This window comes from Mandrillus leucophaeus, unplaced genomic scaffold, assembly GCF_000951045.1.
Source record: "Mandrillus leucophaeus isolate KB7577 unplaced genomic scaffold, Mleu.le_1.0 Scaffold700, whole genome shotgun sequence".
In the NCBI taxonomy this organism is placed as follows: Eukaryota; Metazoa; Chordata; class Mammalia; order Primates; family Cercopithecidae; genus Mandrillus; species Mandrillus leucophaeus.
In genome coordinates this window covers 919,715-935,458 of record NW_012107587.1, presented here as the reverse complement: position 1 = coordinate 935,458, position 15,744 = coordinate 919,715, and the positions used below count along the sequence as shown (strand labels likewise).

The 15,744-nt window shown below is 39.8% G+C and overlaps 2 protein-coding genes across 4 annotated transcripts in view; one reads left to right on the top strand and one right to left on the bottom strand.

Annotated features, from left to right (window-relative positions):
• Positions 1-7,419, bottom strand: part of BBOX1 (butyrobetaine (gamma), 2-oxoglutarate dioxygenase (gamma-butyrobetaine hydroxylase) 1) — a 93,433-nt gene extending 86,014 nt beyond the window's left edge. Inside the window, exons 1-2 of the mRNA XM_011964705.1 lie at positions 7,117-7,419; positions 6,686-6,949 (exon numbers count right to left, since the gene is read on the bottom strand). The gene's annotated coding sequence lies outside the window, so the exon portion shown is untranslated. The remainder of the gene's footprint in view (positions 1-6,685; positions 6,950-7,116) is intronic.
• Positions 1-15,744, top strand: part of LOC105528112 (cTAGE family member 8-like) — a 241,298-nt gene that overhangs the window by 29,858 nt on the left and 195,696 nt on the right. The window lies entirely within an intron of this gene.

The window sequence follows — 15,744 nt, the reverse complement described above, 5'->3', positions numbered from 1 at the left end:
CTGTGATTGTGGTGGGGTGGGGATCCTTGAGAAGAATTACTCTCAGGAGTAATTCTCATTATCTCCTCCACAGAAAACACACAGCTTCCACAACTTCTCTGTTTTCTGTCAGTCCCCCAGTGGTCGCCCTTACACGTCTCCTACATCAATGGTAGGGACAGTTTATTTATTTATTTTTTGAAGGCCACTGGGAGGAGCCTGACCTAACCTTTTAGGGTGGTTAGGACATCTCCCCCACCTCCCCACTTTTTTTCCCCAAGACAAGACAATCGGGGTCTGGCTTGAGAACGAGGTTTCTTTCTTTATTTCTCAGCCTGCCCTTGGGGAGATGAGGGAGCCTTGTCTCCATTTTCAGATGTGAGTAGAAGAGTTAGTTTGTTTTATTATTCCTGGCCATACTTAGGGGTCCAGGAAGAATTTGTACCGTTTAATGGGTTGGGAGTCTTGGCCAAGGAAGAATCACACCCTTGGAATAGAAATTTCCACCTCCCCAGCCTTTCTCTCAGACAGCTTATCCTTTTTCAACCAACTTTGGCCAGGGAGGAATGTCACTTTTGTTCTTCTTTCCCCTGAAAAGCCATTCCTTTGTCTGCCAACCTCCCTGGGGTCCTGCCTGTTTCCTCCCAATGGAGGGTTTTTTTGGGGGGTGGTCCCCATCGGGGGGGCCCCTTCAGCCAGTACTCCAGGTCTCCCTGTCTCTCCCCCGCTGCCATTTTGATAGTATAATCTATTTTTAAATGGGGCTTTTCAATAGGGGAGAGGGAGTCATCTCTTCCTATATTTGGTGGGGTGGGTGGGAAGGAAGGGATTTGGGGGGGAATCTTCCTGCCGCCTCCCTCCTCCAAGTGTTTATTTTTGATACCAAATGTGTATTTTCAGTTCCCTCCCTCCCAGCCCCCCAATTTCCTGCGGGAGGGTACAAAAGACCCTTTCAATGTCCCTGGAGTTGGGAGGGAGGAATGGGGGACATAAAGCCTGTCCTGTCTCTATTCTAGGCAAGAGAGAGTGGGTTCAAAAGACTCCTGGGCTCACCTGTTAGCGCTGGCCCAGCCCAGGCCTCCGGACCTGGGAGTTGGTGATTTGGGGGACGGTGCTACACTCATCTCTAGTGTTTGTTTTACTTCCCCAAAGTGGACCTTTTTTTCCCCTAAAGAGTCCCAGAGAATGGGGAATTGTTCCTGTAAATATATATTTTTCAAAGTGAAAAAAAAGAAAACAGTATGGAGGTTCCCCCCAAATAACATATAGAATTACCATTCCAGCAGTATCATTACTGGGCATATAGGCAAAGGAAATGAAATCAGTATGTCAATGAGATATTTGCATTCTCATGTTCATAGCAGCATTATTCAGAATAGCCAAAATATGGAAACAACTAAATGTCCATTGATAGATGAGTGGATTAAAAATGTGGTATATATCTAAACCCATATCTATCTATCTATCTATCTATCTATCTATCTATCTATCTATCTATCATCTGTCTACACACACACACACACACACCACACACATACACACACACACCGCTGAATATTATTCAGCCCTAAAAGGGAAGGAAAATTCTGTCATTTTTGGTAACACAGATCAACTCGAAGGGCATTATGCTAAGTGAAATAAGTCAGGCACAGAAAGACAAGTGCAATATGATCTCACTTATACAGGAATCTAAAATTGCCAAACTCATAGAAGTCATGAGCAGAACAGTGGATGCCAGGGATTGGGAGGTGGGAGAAATGGGGATATGTTGGTCAAAGCATACTACTTATTCAAGATAAATAAGTTCTGGAGATCCAATGTACAACATAGTGACTATAGTTAATAATACTGTCTTGTGTACTCGAAATTTGCTGAAAGGGTAATCTCAAGCATTCTTGCCCCCCAACATACAATGATAACTATGTAAAGTTATGAATATATTAATTAGTTTGATTGTGGGAATTATTTCACAATGTATACATAAGCATCACATTGACCATTATGTTTACAACTTTTGTCAATTTACCTCTATAAAACAGGAAAAATAACAACATAAAGTGAAAAAAGATTATTAGTTTTAATTGTATTGACAGTAAGATTACAAGAGTAGTAATAGTAGTAGAGGTAGCAGTAGTAGTAAAAAGTAATGATAGTTTACATTTTTTGAATGCTTTCTTTATGCCACTCAGTGTTTGAAGTTCTTTTATATAATAACTCATTGAATCCTCATTTCAAGCCAAAGAAAAAAAATCTACTGTAATTACCCAAAAAACAGAAGTAGAAAGAGGCTAGGAAATACCAGCACACAGATGATTTATCTTAAGTTCTTGTAGGAATAAGACCATTTAAAAATTATTCTTATTTATTTTTATGAAGTTCTTTGTGTGCTTATATATATATTAAACTCAATGCATTTAAAAAAATATATTCATTCATGTGTTTGAAAATTTTTTGGCTGAAAGTATTTTGATATAACTTGAAATGTGAAACACTAATACTTAATGAATACTCAGTCCAGGGATTTATTTTCTACCACGAGGAACATTGTTCCTCTGCTTAAAGATGGTGTTGTGCCCATGTCACACCACCTATTGAAGTGACTGACCACTCCTATAGACATCTGTGCCAAGAAACATCAATTACATTTCAGACTGCTCTTTTGAGCTTTCCATCTTTTATTTTTTTCTTCTACTAGGTTTGAATGAGAGAGGAAGAAGCACATTTCCAATCATTAGGGGAACCTGAGAACATTATCTCCAACCCATTTTGCCAAATGGATGTCCTGAGAAAGGTGTTCCAAGAGAGGTGATGTCAGGTTAGTGTCTGATTGGAGGGTGCCCAAGGCACATGGGAGAATGTGGAAGAACTAGAAAGACTTTGGTGTTGCTCATGTTAAATTACTTAGGTATCTCTGTAGAAACTTGGTGGATCATTCCTTCTCTTCACAATCCGTTTCTTAAATTTATGATAAATGTGAAAGGTCATCAAAACAAAAGCAGGGCAAAATGGGAAAATAAGTTCCCACTTTAACTTTTTCTGGATTATTTAAAGGCCTACTGGGACAAATGTGATGAAAATTAAAAAAAATAAAAAAAATCACAGATCATCAGTATTTAAAAGCAAATACTTTCTGAAAATTATAGCTTGTATGTTAACATGATTTGTTGAAATCTGTTTTTGTAATTTAACCATCTTGGATTGTTAGAATTGAGCTCAGTTGAAGCACCATGGCAATTTAGTTAGATGATAAGCTACTGTGTTTCTCTGAAGTAAAGAAAAATGTAGATGCTCCTAGCTATACAGGATGAATTTTTATCAGTGAGATTTCTTTGGCAAACTAAATAACACCTGTAAAACAAATTTTCTTATTTTATACTTATTTTTCTTATTTATTTATTTATTTATTATACTTTAAGTTCTAGGATACATGTACATGCAGGTTTGTTACATATGTATACATGTGCCATGTTGGTGTGCTGTACCCATTAACTCATCATTTACATTAGGTGTATCTCCTAGTGCTATCCCTCCCCCGCGCCCCCACCCCACGACAGGCCCCAGTGTGTGACGTTCCCCTTCCTGTGTCCAGTTGTTCTCTTTGTTGAATTCCCACCTATGAGTGAGAACATGTGGTGTTTGGTTTTCTGTTCTTGTGATAGTTTGCTGAGAATGATAGTTTCTAGCTTCATCAGTATCCCTACAGAGGACATGAACTCATCCTTTTTTATGGCTGCATAGTGTATGGTGTACATGTGCCACATTTTCTTAATCCAGCCTGTCATTGATGGACATTTGGTTCCAAGTCTTTGCTATTGTGGCACATATTCCATATGCAGCCATATGCAGAAAGCTGAAACTGGATCCATTCCTTACTCCTTATCCAAAAATTAACTAAAGATGGATTAAAGACTTAAATGCAAGACCTAAAACCATAAAAACCCTAGAAGTAAACCTAGGCAATATCATTCAGGACATAGGCATGGACCAAGACTTCATGACTAAAACGCCAAAAGCAATGGCAACAAAAGTCAAAATTGACAAATGGGATCTAATTAAACTAAAGAGCTTCTGCACAGCAAAAGAAACTATAATTAGAGTGAACAGGCAGCCTACAGAATGGGAGAAAATTTTTGCCATCTATCCATCTGACAAAGGGCTAATATCCAGAATCTACAAAGAACTTCAACAAATTTACAAGAAATAAACAATGCCATCAAAAAGTGGGCAAAGGATATGAACAGACACTTTTCAAAAGAAGACGTTTATGCAGCCAACATATATATGAAAAAAAGCTCATCATCACTGGTCATTAGAGAAATGCAAATCAAAACCACAATGAGATACCATCTCATGCCAGAAATGGTGATCATTAAAAACTCAGGAAACAATAGATGCTGGAGAGGATGTGGAGAAATAGGAACACTTTTACACTGTTGGTGGGAGTGTAAATGAGTTCAAGCATTGTGGAAGGCAGTGTGGCAATTCCTCTAGGATCTAGAACCAGAAATATCATTTGACCAAGCCATCCCATTACTGGGTATATACCCAAAGGATTGTAAATCAATCTACTATAAAGACAGATACACACGTATGTTTATTGCAGCACTGTTCACAATAGCAAAGACTTGGAACCAACCCAAATGCTCATCAGTGATAGACTGGATAAAAAAAATGTGGCACATATACCCTATGGAATACTATGCAGCCATAAAAAAGGATGAATTCATGTCCTTTGCAGGGACATGGATGACACTGGAAACCATCATTCTCAGCAAACTATCACAAGAACAGAAAACCAAATACCACATGCTCTCACTCATAAATGGGAGTTGAACAATGAGAACACATGGGCACAAGGAGGGGAACATAACACACCGGGGCCTGTCATGGAGTAGGGGGAGCACGGAGGGATAGCATTAGGAGAAATGCCTAATGTAGATGACGGGTTGATAGGTGCAGCAAACCACCATGGCATGTGTTTACCTATGTAACAAACATGCACATTCCACACAGGTACCCCAGCACTTAAAGTATAATTTTAAAAAAATTAGTAGCTAACTTTCAAGATTGTTGTGTGTTAATTAACCTCACCATTTGACATTTCAGCTTTGGAGAGAAAGGGCAAGAAGTTTTCTAGACATTACACCATGGAGGTTTAACTATATTGTTATTATTTTATATTTCAACCTTTAAATAATAAAATCAATTAATTTTTACTTGGTAAGATGGAATTTGACCAGACAATATTTGTAGTGCCTCTCTTTAACATCATTTAAATACATACATACTCTACTCAAGATACCTGCTATCTAAGGCTCTTCAACTTGAAGTCTTTTTAAAATTGTAAAATGGTCGTTATAATTATTTTTAAACTTGGTTTAATAGGTGGCTGAGATACTTAACAATTTGTGAATATATTCTCATGTGAATAATGAATTCTATAAAGCGATTAGAGGCCAGGTGCAGTGGCCTATAATCCCAGCACTTAGGGAGGCTGGAGCAGAAGGATTGTTTGAGAACAGGAATTTGAGACTGGCCTGGACAACATGATGAGACTCCCCCACATCTACCAAAAAAAAAAAAAAAAAAAAAAAATTAGGCAGGCATGGTGATGCATATCTGTACTCTGAGTTACTTGGGAGGTTAAGACAGGAGGATCGCTTGAACCCAAGAGTTTGAGGTTACAGTTAGCTGTGATTGCATCATTACATTCCAGCCTGGATGACAGACCAAGACCCTATCTCAGCAACTATAACAACAAAAATAACGCCATTAGAAAAACCAGTCCATTCTCTAAAATAGGTTCACAATTCTGCTTGCATAAAATTTCATGCGAACAATTCATTTGTAAATTATACAAAGGAAAACATTAGCTTCACTTCAGTGGAATCACCATGTTTGGATTGGAACTCAAATTATCAAGGTTTTGTTTTCTGATGTAATGGAAAGTACTGGGTTTAGATTTTAGGAAACTCCTAAATTATTTGAACCAGAACATACATTCATTATGAGAAACCTTACATTTTAAATCAAATCCATACCTGTAATATACATTCTTGAGTTTCATTAAGGGAACAAAACAATTGAAAATGTGCACAATGGCTTTAATTGGCCAACATTTTAAAGAGGCATGTTAACAAAGAGCCAGGGTATCACATGCGGTCACCATTCTTTGGGATGGGTTGTGGATTATTCAGGGAACATTGTGAAAATCCAACCAGAATCCTCCTTCCCCCATCCCCAGTCTCTTTTTAGACAGCGTTCTCTCTGTCTCCTCTGTATACTTTCTGGATCAGCTTAGGGATTGCAAAGTAATTTGACTATCAGACTAAGCCAAACGTAATTGGGAAAGAGAAGCTGCCAAGAAGCAATCAGATCCACTGCATTCCAAAAACCAAGTCTATTCCAAATGCTTGATCGACCATCCCCAGCACAGCCCACATGGCTGTGAGCTATATGTGACTAGAGTTCTAATTGGATGCTCCCCACCACCTCAGTCCACAGACTTGAATTCACAAACCCTCCCAATAAGGAGAAAAGGAAGTTGAGCTGAGTAATACCTGTTCTCAGATATGCTTTGATGCTCCCCACCACCTCAGTCCACAGACTTGAATTCACAAACCCTCCCAATAAGGAGAAAAGGAAGTTGAGCTGAGTAATACCTGTTCTCAGATATGCTTTACACAGCAAACCACACAAAACTTACCAAGTAAAGAAACTGTCAGCTTTGGTTCTTAAGTCCTTTGGAGAGGGAGCCTTCTGATGCCCGTCATATCCCAGGATTGATCAGTCCCCAGTTTCCAGTCTGATGTGGTACTTTTTCTTGGAAGCCTTTTTGCTCCTGGCAGTTTCACTGTGGCCCTGCCCCTGGACACAGCTGAGGTTTGCAAATAAGGAAGGATGTCTCAATCTGAAGGTGTAGCAACTACTGAAGGGAGCTTGAAGGTATTTTTGTCTTTGTTTTTTTGTGCTGTTTTGTTTTATTTAAAAAAGAAAAGAGCCTTTATGGCCTAAGGAGTTACCAAGAGAAAATACTTTGACTACTGCTGGTTCCCAAAACCACAAAACCCCAGAACTCAATGCAAAGCATTGCCTCAGTTTAGAATCTTTCTTGATAGAAGGAAAAGCAGTTCTCACCTGTCTTATCTTCTATTTCTGGACCAGCAGTGGCAACGGCAGCAAGTGAACAAGCAGTTCACTTCTTTCCCACCTGTTCAGTGTGACAGCTCATTTATTGCACAACTCACTTAGGGCAGAGGCATTGAGATGTGCATTTAACAGGGAGGAGCTACCAGCACTCACCCTAGCAGAGGTGAAGTGGTATCTACTTGTCAACAGAGTATTCCAATATGAGCCTCTTTAAAGGGAGCTTGAGTTGTTATAAGGGACTGGTAGAAAGACGGGGATTGGCCCCCTAAGCTTGATGCCCTCCTTTCTCTGCAGTTTTGGCTGGAATACACAGTAATTGCCAGAGAGCTTGGGGCTCTTTTGAAGGTACTTCGTTGCCCAGTGATTTGATTCACAACACACAGCCCTTAGGGCAACAAAAGGGAAAGGCCAGAATAGGCAGCATGCCAGGATTCAGAGCCTGACTGCCAGGCATACTCTTGGAGAGTGCCCAGTGCAGGGGGAGCAATTGTTGGACTGGTCTCAGGTGCTAGGTCCTAACAGAGTCTAGATTACATTAAAAGAAAGTCTGCAGGTGGAAATTAAGGTCCAGGTGAGAGATGCATGAGTCCTCTGCCCTCCTCCCACCTAACACCTGCTTCCTAGGCAGATGTAGAAGAAGCCTGCAACTTGTTGCTTCTTGCCCGAAGGATTTACAGGGCTGTGAGTGAGACTCAATGAAAAAAGAATAAGAGGTAACCACAGAGAAAGAAAATGCAGCCCAACTCTCTGGTGGCCTCCTTTATGGGAAATCTCCCCTTCCAGAATGGCAGAATCCCCTCCCTAAATGATGCTTTGTCAGATCCTTTAACAATAAAATTTAAACTGTTTCCCTGAATCTGAAGAAAGGAACCTCTTTTCCACTTTCCTCCTTTCTTCCCCCCAGTCTCCAGGTCAAATTATTGACACACACTATCCAGTGAAAACAACAGCAGGTTTTGTTTTCCATGTATGAGAGGAGGGTGTGTATATGTCGGGTGCCATCATAAATGTGACCAGCATCTTAAACCCACAGTAACTGAAGTTATAGGTTTGCCAAAAGCAGATAATTATATTTTAATAATTCATGACATCACAGAAATACACACAATTAATTTTTCCTTTACACTTTGTACTTTAGTAACAATTACTGGAATAAATTAGGTAAATTCTGTTTCAGCTTTAAGAAAGTTGCTGACAAGAATGTGCCGAATATATGTGTTTTCTAATGGAATGATTAAATAAAACAAACAACAAATAAACCAACAAGTAAATCTGTTAATAAAGTTTACAGACTTGCACATAAAGAATCGATTCTCACAAATAGGCAAATAATCAAAACGCTGCTTTCCACTGTAAGAAGCTTCTTAAGTGAACATGGGAGTGCAGCCATCTCTTGGACATGCTTATTTTATATCCTCTGGATATGTATCCAGAGGTGGGATTGCAGAATCATATGATAGTTCTATTTTTAATTTTCTGAGGAACCACCATACTGTTTTCCATAATGGTTGTACCAGTTTACATTTCCAGCAACAGTGTATGTATTAATCTATTCTCACACTGCTATAAAGACATACCTGAGACTGGGTAATTTATCAAGTTTACTGACTTATCGTTCTGCATGTCTAGGGAGGCCTCAGGAAACTTACAATCATGGCAGAAGGCAAGAGAGAAGCAAAGGCATATCTTACATGGTGGCAGGCAAGAGAGAACAAATGAATGAAGGGAGAAGAGCCCCTTGTAAAACCATCACATCTTGTGAGAACTCACTCACTATGACAAGAACAGTATGGAGGAAACCTCTCCCATGATCCATCACCCCCCACCAGATCCTTCCCTGGACACATGGGGATTATGGGGATTACAATCCAAGATGAGATTTGAGTGGGGACACAGAGTCAAACCATATTAGTGTACAAGGATTCCTTTTTCTCTACATTCTCTTCAATACTCATCTGTTGTCTTTTTGATGAAAGACATTCCAACAGTGTAAGATAGTTTCTCATTGTAGTTTGAGTTTTAATTTACATTTCCATGATGAGTAGTGATTTGAGCATTGTTTTCATATATCTGTTGGACATTTGCATGTCTTCTTTTGAGAAATGTCTATTCAGATCCTTTGTTTATTTTTTATCAGATTTTATTTTCTATTGAGTTGTTTGCTGTTGAGTGTTTCTTATATATTTTGGATACTCCTTGTCAGATGGATAGTTTACAAATATTTTTTCCCATTCCATAGATTATCTTTTCACCCTGTTGACTGTTGCTTTGTTTGTGCAAAAGCTTTTTTTTTTTTAATGCCACCTCATTTATTTGTGCTTTTTTTGCCTGTGTTTGGGGTCATATACAAAAAACCATTGCCTAGACCAATGTCATTATAGCATTGTTCACAATAATCAATAAAGGAAATTAACCTGGGCTCATCAATAGATGAATGGATAAAGAAAATATGTTGTGTGTGTGCGACTGTGTATGTGTGTGTGTGCATGTAATGGAATTCTATTCAGTCTTGGAAAAGAATTATAATTTGTGACAACACGGATGAGCTTGCAGGACATGTACTAAGTGAATTAAGCCAGGCACAGAAATATGAGCACTGCATGATTTCACTCACACGTGGCAACTAAAAAAGTCAAACTCATAGAAGCATGGAGTAGTATGGTGGTTGTCACGGGGTGAGAGTGGGGACAGGGGAGTGGCGAGATGATGGCCAAGCGTACAAAAATTTAGTCAGATAGGATTAATAAGTTCAGGCGATCTACTGTACTACAGTTAATAATAATATCTTATATACTTGAAAATGGCTAAGAGACTAAATAGTAAATGTCCTTACAACATAAAATAATAAGTATATGAGGTGATGGGCATGTTAATTAGTTTGATTTCATGATTTCATAGTATATAATACATTAAAACATCAAGTTGTACACCATAAATATATATAATTTTTACCTGCCTACTATACCTTAATTAATTTTTTTAACCTTAAGTTCAGGGTTACAGATGCAGCTTTGTTATATAAGTAAACTCATGTCATGGGGGTTTGTTCTACAGATTATTTTGTTATTCAGGTATTAGACCTAATACCCATTAGTTATTTTTCCTGATCACCTCTCTCCTCCCATTCTCTACCTTGCAATAGGATGCAGTGCCTGTTATTCTTTTCTATGTGTCCATGTGTTCTCATCTTTTAACCCTCATTTATAAGTGAGAACATGCAATATTTGGTTTTCTATTCCTGTATTAGTTTGCTAAGGATAATGGCCTCCAGCTCCATCCATGTCACTGCAAAGGATATGATCTCATCCTTTTTTATGGCTGCATAGTATCCCGTGATGTATATGTATCACATTTTCTTTATCCAGTCTACCATTGATGGGCACTTTGGTTGATTCCATGTCTTTGCTATTGTGAATAGTGCTGCAATGAACATATGCTTGCATTTGTCTTTATGATAGAATTATTCCTTTGGGTATATACTCAGTAGTGATATTGCTGGGTTGAATGGCAGTTCTGCTTTTAGGTCTTTAAGGAATCACCAAACTGTTTTGCACTATGGTTGAACTAATTTACACTCCCATCAACAGTATATAAGCATTTTCTCTGTAACCTCACCAGCGTCTTTTTTTTTTTTTTTTTAAACTTTTTAACTGTAGCCATTCCGACTGGATCTGAAATGGTATCTCTTTGTGATTTTGATTTGCATTTCTCTAATGATCAGTGATGTTGAGCTTTTTTTCATATGCTTGTTGGCTGCATGTATGTCTTCTTATGAAAAGTGTTCATGTCCTTTGCCTACTTTTTACTGTAGTTTGTTTTTTCTTATAAATTTGCTTAAGTTTCTGTATGAAAGCTGGATATTAGACCTTTGCCAGATGCATAATTTGCAAATATTTTCTTTCATTTCTATAGGTTGTCTGTTTACTCTGTCAATAGTTTCTATTGCTGTCCAGAAGCTTTTTAGTTTAATTAGATCTCATTTGTAATTTTCGCTTTTGCTGTAACTGCTTTTGGCATCTTCATCATGAAATCTTTGCCCATTCCTGTGTTCAGAATGGTATTGCCTAGGTTGTCTTCCAGAGTTTTTATAGTCTTGAGTTTTACATTTTTGTCTTTAATTGTGAGTTAATTTTTGTATATGGTGTAAAGAAGGCATCCATTTTCAATCTTCTGCTTATGACTAGCTAGTTGTCCCAGCACCATTTATTGAATAAGGAGTCCTTTTCCTATTGCTTATTTTTGTCAGCTTTGTTGAAGATCAGCTAGTTGTAGGTGTGCCACTTTATTCTGGGTTTTTATTCTTGTCCACCAGTCTATTTGTCTGTTTTTGTACTGGTACCATGCTGTTTTGGTTACTGCTGCCCCACAGTATAGTTTAAAGTTGGGGGTAGCATGATGCCTCCAGCTTTGGAGAAGAGGGAGTTCCTTCTCTTCAATTCTTCTTGCTTAGGATATTCGTGGCTATTAGGGCTCTTTTTTGGTTCATATGAATTTTAAAATATTTTTTGTACTTCTGTGAAGAATGTCATTAGTTGTTTGATAGGCACAGCATTGAATATATTAATTGCTTTGGACATTATGGCCATCTTAATGACATTTATTGTTTTTATTCATGAGCATGGAACTTTTTTTTTCATTTGTTTCATGTCTGATATCTTTGAGCAATGTTTTGTAGTTCTCCTTGCAGATATCTTTTAGCTGTATTCATAGGTATTTTTTTCTTTTTGTGGCAATTGTGAATAGAATCGAGTTTCTGATTTGACTCTCAGCTTAACTATTGTTGATGTATAGGAGTGCTAGTGATTTTGGTACACCAATTATTTTTATCCTGAGATTTTGCTGAAGTTGTTTATCAGCTTAAGGAGCTTTTGGGCTGAGACTATGAAGTTTTCTAGATATAGTATTATTTTGTCTGCAAAAAGGGGAGTTTGTCTGCAAAAAGGGTGGTGTCAGCCAAAGTGGCAGCAGCCATCCTGCAGTAGCAGCAGGATCCATTCTCATTTGCAGTGGCAGCAGCACAGTGGGTACATACTCCTTAGTTGTGCCCAGGCCTCCCTCCATGCAGGCATTCACCACAGTCGTGAAGGCAGCATGGCTTATGGTGGTGGTGGTGGTGGGTGGTGCTCCTGGCAACTGTGCCTGTGGTGGCACTGGTGATGGGGTTAGCATGTAGGTGGGGTGCTTGTAGGTGCAAGACTGTGTGTTTTCTGTGTGCCACCGGCAAGAGTAGTCACTCAGGGTTGAGGAGGGTCTGCTGTTCTCTGTGCATAGTTTCACTCCCTTGGTAGTGTTGGCACCAGGGCTAGGCAGGGGATGGGGCTGGTTGGCTTTGTGCCTGCCAAGGCTCTACTACAGTGATGGTCCAGGAGGGTGAGCAGAGTGCACTACCACCCCATCAGTAACAGGCAGGGTGCATACATAAACGTGTGGGACAAGGAAGGCAAAACCTGCCCAGGTACATATGTGCCAGCAAAGCCGTATCAGGGGTTGCTGTGGGCCCAGGGTAAGCTGCAGCATGGGGAGGGAGCAGGCAGGTTGGTACACGGCAGTGAGGGCCAGGCACCATCAGCCAGTGCAGGAGCTATGATGCAGCCCCCATGGCACCCTGTAGCTGCCCTGCAAGCAGGTGTGGCTAGGTTTGGTCCTGGGAGAGGCCATGAGTCCAACAGGTGCTTAGGTCTTACTGACACAGTCTTATGGGCAAGACATTGCTGCAGAGTTCAGGTCCGAGACAATTCTCCTAGAGCTAACGTCTCCTATGGGAGCAAATTGCACCTAGGAAGATGGGCTTCCCTGGCTGTGTTCTGCTACAGACACTCCCACGCCAAACCCTGTAGGCCCTGCTTCCACTGGCATGCTGCTCCTATCACTTCTCTAAGCAGCTCTGCCTGCCAACTCAAGTGTCTGTGGTGTTTGAGGGGTCTCCGCCCACTGCGATTCCAGAGGCCTATGGCAAGAGTGGGTTTCTCCTCACTGGTTCAACTTACCCATTCCCTCGAGGTTTTTGGGGGCCAGGAATGAGTCCTGGTGCATGATAGCCCCATGCACAGTTCCCAGCTTCCTCCCACTTCAATCCAGCTTCTGTGTCTTCCCTCCGTCCACTCTTGGTGCCTTCCCTCCGAAGATCTGTTGGGAGTGCACCAGTTGTCTTGGTCCCTTGGTGGCAGCTGGTTCACCTGGCTGTGAAAGCCTCTTTAAGACTGAAAAAAAAAAAAAAAAAAAGAAAAAAAGAAAAAAGAAAGCATTTCCCTGAGGACTCTCTTTTCTCTATGTTAACTTTTTACAGGCTTCAGCTTGCCTTCACATACAGCCTCTAAATGTACTATCCTAGAAGTAGTGAACAATGTTAATATTCTAGATTTCAGATGGAGAAAATGAGACCATAGTGTTTCATGAACTACAGATGGTTGCAAAACATGTAAGAGGCAGCATTGGTATCACAGCCAGTGTTGCTGACACTTTGCCTTCCAGGTTATTATGAAGGTATATTTCTAAATTCTTAGGTAAATAATGAAAGTGCTCTTATTACCTATGGTGACATGTGCCATGATCGGGGAGCAAAACTAATCCACAATTTGCAAAACGATTCAGCTGGGCAGGTAGAAGGAGCACTTTTTTCATGGAATGCGAAGCTGCTCTGAGTCCTTCCAATGACAATTATTTTGTGATAAATAAATATCACTAATTGTTTTGCTTACTAAAATTAACACCTAGGCCCTGAATTTTTAGTCATTCAGTCTCCAAGAACTTGGTAAGCTCTGAGTAAATAGTATGCTGCCAATAAATGGTAATTACTAATATTTTACTTGAGCTAAAAAGGGGTGTTAGTATAAACAATTAGATCTTTAAAATACTTTGATGATTTTATAACTTACCTTAGTGGAACAGGAGTTCCATGAGGGCTTTGAAACTTCTGTATTTAGTAGCATTCTTAGATCAGGCAATAGAGGCCTGTATGCTGAGCCCTGTGTTTTAGAAGGCTCTGTCTGAGCCCTCTTCCATCTGCACCACTCTCTAAGGGGTGATTTATTGGTAAGAAAAAGGGACTTACCCAGAGCCTACACCGTCCTTCTTTTCTAGATAATGCTGAAATTTCAGACCTTTAAAGACTTGTGTCTGCTTCCAGAATCTGTGAGTATTCTCTCCCTTCATCTGGTCGACTGAGGTTGTTTTGTACCCCTGGTGTATATGCCCCTAGGCCCAGGGAGGTGATCTAGGGCAGCTCGTTCTATGTGTGTGGTGTACAGATAGACAAAGCTTTGATGTGTGTGCTGGAGTGTCCACAGGGGTTCACATGAACTCCTTCCCAGTGCGTGATGAAACTTGGGATGTGATGAGAAGTGGAGAGGGCTAGGGCCTCATCCTGCAGGTGAGGGGGCATAGTTCTGGGGAATGGCTCTCTCTCCTCTGCCAAATTCTGGTGTGGAACAAGTAGGAATCTGGGACTAAATTCAAACTTGGCCTTCCATGTAACTATGAAGGTACATTTTTAAAAATTAAGGAGTATAACATATTTTATTCAAAGGTTAGGTTGTTATAAGAAGTGCTGTGCTTGTAAATGCTTAAAAAGAGTCTCTCTAAAGACAAACCAACAAACAAAAAGACAATTTGTAGTGTCTGCCCTTTACCATGGTCTAAATATTCCCACCATGGCTGATTTCAAGCTACCAGTACAACATTAATAAATCTGAATTTGGGAAGAGAGGCCTATGGCCTGTACCTGGCTCCAGCACACCAGCGTTTATAATTTTAAAAATTTAGACATCTGATATAGGGACCTCAATTTGTATGCTCATCCTGGGTCCCCCAAATGTTAGTGATGGGCTCTAGTGCACAGGAAAATACCAGCATGGGGCCAGGCATGGTGGCTCATGCCTGTAATCCCAGCACTTTGGGAGGCCGAGGTGGGCGGATCACCTGAGGTTGAGAGTTCAAGACCAGCCTGACCAACATGGAGAAACCCTGTTTCTACTAAAAATACAAAAGTATCCAGGTGTGGTGTTGCATGCCTGTAATCGCAGCTATTCGGGAGCTGAGGTAGGAGAATTGCTTGAACCCGGGAAGTGGAGGTTGCAGTGAGCCAAGATGGTGCCATTGCACCTCAGCCTGGGCAACAAGGGCGAAACTCCATCTCAAATAATAAAAAAAAAAAATTGCCAGCATGTAGTAGAGTCCCTTAAATACTTCTCACATAAAAGAGTCTGTTAGTTGTGTGACTTTAGGCAAGCCATTCATCTGTAAATTAATATGTATTTTACAGAGTTCTTGACTAAATGAGACAGTTCATGTGAAAGCATCTAGCATGGTTCTTGGCATCTTATATACAACCAATAAATGTTGTTGAAAGAATGAGTACTAGACATTCAATAAATTTTAATTTCTTTTTTTATTATCATATTTAGGGAAAATTCAAGTTTTTTTTTTTAGTTTAAACTATTCTTAGGTGTTTGTAATTTTCTACAGTTCTTTCTAGGTCATGACAAATGCCCATTTTTGAAGGAATTTTTTTCTTGGAGAAACCTTTGTGATAGATATCTCATTTTCATAAAGTTCCCAAGGGAACAGTGCTCACACAGTGTTACTCATTTTAGAAAGTTTGGTAAAATTCCATTTGGC